The 7,160-nt window shown below is 33.5% G+C and overlaps 1 pseudogene; it reads right to left on the minus strand.

Annotated features, from left to right (window-relative positions):
• Positions 1 to 2,674: 2,674 nt before the first annotated feature.
• Positions 2,675 to 7,082, minus strand: LOC139786847 (uncharacterized; annotated as a pseudogene).
• Between the last annotated feature and the right edge of the window lie 78 nt (positions 7,083 to 7,160).

Below are 7,160 nucleotides of genomic sequence, written 5' to 3' on the forward strand. Positions count from 1 at the left end.
TCGTTAATGCCGCAGGAGAAATCGCACCACCCTTGACTCTCTATAAATACGTACGTTTGCCTAAAAACTGCATCGAAGCTGCTCCTCCAGGATGGGGACTTGGAAAAACTGAAAACGGTTGGATGGATAGCGCATCGTTCTACGAATACATCACAAACGTATTTCACCCATATCTGCTAGAACAGAAAATTCCTCTCCCTGTCATAGTCTTTTTGGATGGCCACGTATCACATCTCTCGTATCATCTCAGCAATTTTTGCAGAGAAAACGATATTATTGTTTGTTGTCTGCCTCCGAATACCACGCACATTATGCAACCACTTGACGTCGCCTTCTTTGCTCTTCTTAAACAGCAATGGAAAAAGTTCGTCAAATTTTGGAGATTGCAACACGACGGTATGGATATCCAGATGTTTGATTTATATATAAATTATAAAATGCAAGGTTAAAACTTTGACTTATTATGAGGTCACATTATACATATAACTTCGAATTATATATAGATATAGATAAACCATACATACTCGTCACTGAGTAAAAATGGCGATCATGCGACTCTGACGCCGCGTCCATTTACCAACCTTGACTATAAATATACCAGACATATGTGCGACACCGGATATGCCTTCGCTTTATGGTGTGCGTTGGCAGCATGTGGAGGAGATCGGGAGATGCGCTGGGCCTGTATTCCGTTCCTACCTACCAATAACTGTCGGTTCGATTAAGCGTCGTTGCGCAGGTTTTTCGTATCGTATAGAAGCTGCGCCGACATGGCCGACACCGTTAACGGCACTGACGACGAACAGAATATGGCCCCTGCGCATGCGCTAGCAGCGCATCCCCTCCACATGCTGCCAACGCCCACCAAAGCAAAGGCACATCCGTGTGCTGTCGAGCGTTTAAATCATTAGTTCAAACAAATAATTAATGTAAAATAAATATTCAATAAATGTTAAAAAAATATTTTTTTTATAATGAATTGTACAATGTATAATTAATGAAAAATAAATATTTAAAAAAACATTTAAAAAATATCATCTGCTACTTGGGTATATATATATATATATATATATATATATATATAAAATTCAAAGTTAGATATATGTATAATGTGGCCTCATAATAAGTTAAAGTTTAACCTTGCATTTTATAATTTTTATCTTTTGTTTTATAATTGGGTGTCAACACTGAAACCCGATTGTCGACACCAAAAGTTTCGGTATCGACACTCAAATTTTGGTGTCGACACCCAAAGTTTCGGTGTCGACACTCAACTTTTGATGTCGACACCCAAGTTTTGGGTGTCGACACCAAAACCCTGGCGAAAATTAAGAAGCTTTATAAAGCGTTGACAACCGTTCCATGAGGGTTTTTTGAGAGTTTATACGCTTTCAAACTTTATAAGAACGCTTACACAACGCCGTTGGATTTTGAACGCTTTCAGAACGCTTATAAAACGCTGTATATAACGTTTCATGAAAGGTCTGAAATGCTGAGACAACGCTTTTCAGAGAACGCTCAGTAAACGCTGCGTGCAGAGAGTTTGCTGTCAGATTTTTCAAACGTTTAGCAAACGCTTTTCCCAACGCCGTAAGACAAGCGTTTTCCCTCCGTTCAACAAACGTTCTTCTAACAATGCCGCTAGGCGGCGTATCTTTCTCGCATTTAAAATACATTCAGCCGCGTATATAAGCAGACCCTCTGCGAGGCGAAAAGCAGATTTTAACATTTAACGCTCTTTACGCAGTTTCTTCTAACGACAAGAGTAAACGCCCGTTAAGCTCAATAGAGGCTGCACGCAGTTTTCAATGATGAAAGCAAACGCTTTTGACTTATCAGGGCTGCGTTCGAAAACGTCACCCGAGTGCACACGAGTATACTCCCATCTCTTTCTATCTCAGCGAGTTAGGAGAAGGGAGTATACCCGTGTGTACCCGGGTGACGTTTCCGAACGCAGCCTAAACGCTTAACAAAGGATCTCTAAATGTTTTAAAGAACTCTCAGCAAACGTCATACGTCATGTAAACGCTGTGCAAACTCTCAAAAACGTTATATGGGTGTTTCTACGTAAATAGCGTTTTTTACTGTCCAAGCTTGTTATATGTTCATGATTGAGAGGAGGGTAAGCAAGCGTTGTGAAAGTTCACTACTGCATCGTATTTGAAGTATCGCACAATAATCTGTTAATTGGGGAGTGGCTTATCCAATGGAAACATGCAGAAACTCCTAAAAATGTCAGTTACCTGACCTGTCTATTGTCGAAAATTCTCTATTCCAGTTACACTTACTCCCTCCAATTGCAAACTCAATTGAAAATTCCCCATGTTCATTCAATCATAATATAGAACTAAGATTTAACATCATTATTAAACATAAATCTCCCTTTGGAACCGAAAAAAACCGACTTCAAACTTGGTCCGGACATATGGAGTAAAATTGCACATTTTGAATTTTACCGCGGTTCCGCCATGTTGCATCGATTCAATGGGAGTCTGGTGTCACAGTATAAGAAAGAACAGTAAGCTCACTCGGTGTCGGCACCTTTGATCTGATGACTAATAGATCGCCATATTGCTAGTCGTGCGCGGGCTTTAATTTGAAAGCCAATCGATACAATCAAAAAGAGATGTATATCTAATAACAGTACTATATATAGAGAAATACTATAAAAAGGTTGTATTAAATATTTACTTTTAATTAAAATACAATTTTATTGAAATCACTGTACAAGTATACAATTATTATATACAATAATTATCTAATTATTAATGTTCTAATAAATCGTAATGTGTATCCATCCTCAATCAGTTATAAATTAAATACTATGTCCAATTCTTCTTTCTTCTTTAATCTGAGTTTATTGTTGCACGTTGTGCAAACCTGAAAAAATATTTAGGAATATTGATTAATTAGCATAACAAATAAATAATAAATTATACAAGATAAATGCGAAACAAACGGATATTTTTAACAAACCATACATGTCCTGGATGAAAAAAGTCTAATAACAAATAATTATATTTTAAAAAGTTCATAAGAATTAGAAATTCTGCGAATTGTTTTTATAAATTGTGAGAAAATGTTCACCAGGAGTTTCAGCAGAGGTTACTTTCACCAGAGGTTACACTAGGGATTACTTTCTTGTATAAGTTTTTACTGTTAGTAAGTTTTGTTATTAATAAGTTTATTTGAAGATGTATAGGTATTTATTATAGAACATATAAACAATATATATAAAATATATACCCGACAAGAACATATAGAAAATATATACAGAACATATAAACATAATATAAAGAATATATAAAGTATCACATAACTTATAAAATAAAATTAAAAATAAAAATGTTTTTGTTTGTGTGTGTATTTCTGAACAAATAGCAAAATATGCATAGCCCAAATAAAAGTTAAATTATTACTTATGACATAAAATACATCACCCGACGAGAACATATATAAAGAAACATATGAAGAACATAAACATACATAAAAACATAAGTATTCACACAAACTTATAAAATTAAATTAAAAATATAAAATGTTTTTGTTTGTGTATCTCTGAACAATAGTAAACATATTTGCATAACCCCAATCAAAGTTTTAAATTCTTACTTATGACATAAAATAATAGCCTTTTCTTTACTCCTTTTTATTTGTTTTCAAGTCTCTATTTAGTAAATTTTAATATGTAATATTACTCTCATTCTAATAAATAGTTTTAGCAAATAAATATTTGGACAATTTAGGACAAGGATGAGAGAACTGAATAGTAGGGAGACCGGGGCTAAAAGGTCAGTTTTTTTCGGTGCCGATTTTTAACAACAAAATAAATAATTTTAGTTAATGTGGTATACCACTGTAAAGAGTGAACCTTTAGCTACAAAATTTATATAGGAAATTTTTGTCTACGTCGCTTTGTTTAAACCGGTATAGAGCAAAAACGACAACGGTGGAAAAAATTGAAATCTCAAAAATGCCGGGGTTTAAACGTCACACTGCATTTTCAATACATATACGTACATCTAATCCTGAAAAATGATAGGGACACATTTTAATAATTTTTTTTAAGAAAAAAATATAAAAATTTATTTAAAATTTTTATGCGAAACAGTTATTAAAAAATAGTTACGAGGGTTCCTCTTTCCGCAGAAGTCACTCGCCCGACTTGTTTCACTCCTCGACGTCCGATGACTCTATTCGGTGTCTGAACGGTTTGTAATTCCCGTCTCATCCATATTCCATATGCAGTGAGCCTGGAAATGCCCGGAAATGCATCTGGACTGCTTACTGACCGATTAGCCCCAAACACAAATTTCAGGTCTGATCGCCCACGAAATATTAAACATCAACGATAATGAAAAAACTACACTGGATTCGTGTTCAGCATGCATTACTCTTTATAATCACGTACCTCGAGATTTGGAGAGCAAATATATTGCAGATATTACAAAATTTCCACGCGCAGAAAATGTAACTTTCACCTTCCGAAAACACGTTTGCCCTCGTAAAAATCATAATACGGCAGGTAACCTGCCGAAACTCCGTTGGTCACATGGGTACCATAAGCAGCGTTTACAATGTTAATAGCGAGTTCACACAATATACAGGTTCCGAGATATTTGATTTGACGCTTCAACCCGTTGACCTTTTAGCCCCGGTCTCCCCTAGATAAAATTTGCATAAACTTTTGCATACATTTGTTTGAGTAATAATATTAATATTTTCGAAAAATTTTCATATGCATTCTGTGATATAATTAACAAATACTGCACTTGGTACATATAAACTGCCAAACTTATCATCGTCTGTATATATACGTTTTAAAATAAGTGTATAAACGAGATTCATCTAAATTACAATCTCTTTCGGCTAGTAATTCAATGTATCACAAAAAGTTAGCAAAAAGGCCGACGCAATAAATATCCACAAATGTAATTAAAAACATTTTCTTTCAGTTACTGGCAAATTCCGATAATCATAATTATCATATCTGAATTAATAAAGCTGTAGCTTCTGAGGTGTTTGGAATATCACATTTTGTGTTTCTCTAACATCCTGACATTGAATTAATATTGATTCTTCATCAGCTGCGCAATTTCCGCTATCTGCTTTATGTAATCAATAGAGAAAGAGTTTTTTAAAGCCATAGATAAAATTGTATTGGTGTAGGATTAAAGGCATTTCCCACTTTTGTTTACGTACGGCTCCAAAAAATGTTTTCCAAACTGTCTTGATTTAAGTCGTCTAGTAATAAACTACTGAATAGGAGTGATGATTGTTGCAAGTAATTCCTAACTGTAGTAGCGGAATTAATTGTAACCATCCAACATCTTATTGATTTAATGGAATTGTTATATCCTTTCCATTTTTTAATTACTTTACTGCCCTTGCAAAAACTGTATTGTTTCATTGAGAAAAGTGACTTGCTCATTTGTGTTTGTGTATGCTTGTTTGTTAGAATTGCTGCTATAAATTTTCGAAGAATTTAAAATATCGAATAATTTGTTAAATATTCCTATAAAATCTGCTGTGGAAATAGCCGCCGCATATAAGGAACCTAAATTTACATATGTATTTATACCAGCCAAAAGAGAGTGGCTAAATATCTGTGCTGCATATTTAACTTTCATTTTGTCGAAATTATTTGGGTTAATATGGCTATCTGTCAATCTAGGAGCCGCTCTAAATTGTGCCTTTTATCTATTATATAAAAGTCGTCTATATGTTTCCATGTAGCAATTTTATCCCCATCATATACGTAATTGTGTTGATATAAGTTATTCCTAGTTGCTTTTAACAAGTGAGGCACATCAAAAAGTAAAATATTTTCTGATCGTCTATTGTAAAATATGGTTTTTTATCAGTAATATCTAGTAACGGGTTAATTGATAAAAATTGGAGCCCATATCTGAAGTAAGACCAACAACTTTCAAACCAATGCTTCTTAGCTTTCTTACTGTTTTTGGTATAATTTTCAGTAAATCAGAAGCCTTCATTGTGGAGTTCAAAAAGAAATAACTTAATGGTTGTTTCCATGATTGACAGATGCCCTTAACCATAATTACTGCTACATTACATGCAGGCAACTGTGAACAATTCTGTGAACATCCTATGTCTTCAAATCCTATAACTTTGTCTGTTGTTATATTGTAAAATAAGTGTGCTTTTAAAGACATTTCGTCTATACAAAGTATGCAGTATTTATTAATTTCTGACAAACCGTCAGTCTTCATTTTTAGTATTTAAATACGTTCTCTTGTAATCTGGACATATATAACAGTTTTGTGTAAATCTTTTTAGAGTTGCACAGCTAGGTAACAAAATAATTTTGCTAAATCTCTATATACTTTAGGACTTGAAAAATATATGGATAAACAATGTTGTTTGAATGAAGTACTATCGTATCTTCTACCTTTTGCTTTCTTTTGAAAGAGACGTGCTTGCATTTTTAAAAATTCGGATGTTTGTTTTGGAAAATATTTGTCTAGTAACATATTTAATGTATTAATATCTTCTTTTTTTGCTTTTTTCGCTTGCTGTAATTTTAATTCCAAATTGGTTATCTTCCTTTTATATCCTCTTATCTGTTGATAAAGATGTACTTTTCGTGGAGTTGTAGAAGATAGTGACAAAGGCGTTTGTGTTTCTGATTCTGATACATCTGATACTTTTGCTATTGTTCTGTCTATACGCATTACATCCTGGTCCTTTTCATTCAATATATTCCAATCCAATACAGTATTTCTTCTTGTGTATTTTCAATATTTAAGGTGTTTATGCAGTGTGTTTCTATATTTGAGCTACTTGAAACTGCTTCTTCATCTGTGAAATGATATTATATCATGTATAATGTTATTCTAATGTTATTGTAGTATTTGAAAATAACTTACCATTATTTCTCACAATACAACTTGGAATGGCATGTGGCTGCAATCTCGTTTTCTCATAATTTAAGAACATATTATTTGCAAAATGGAGTTTGCATACTCTATAACTATTAAAAGTTGTATGGCTGTCTTTGAAATCAATTCCTCTCGACCACAAGCTGATACCCACAATTTGACCTTCAAGCAATAGCCTTTCTTAAGTTTTTATGTTTTCCAAATTTTTTATGTGTACCAATAACAATTAATTCATCATACTTGAGATTGTATTAAATA

Source organism: Temnothorax nylanderi, unplaced genomic scaffold (genome assembly GCF_030848795.1).
Source record: "Temnothorax nylanderi isolate EJ_2023f unplaced genomic scaffold, tnyl_v1.0 TNYL_tig1168_pilon, whole genome shotgun sequence".
Classification (NCBI taxonomy): Eukaryota; Metazoa; Arthropoda; class Insecta; order Hymenoptera; family Formicidae; genus Temnothorax; species Temnothorax nylanderi.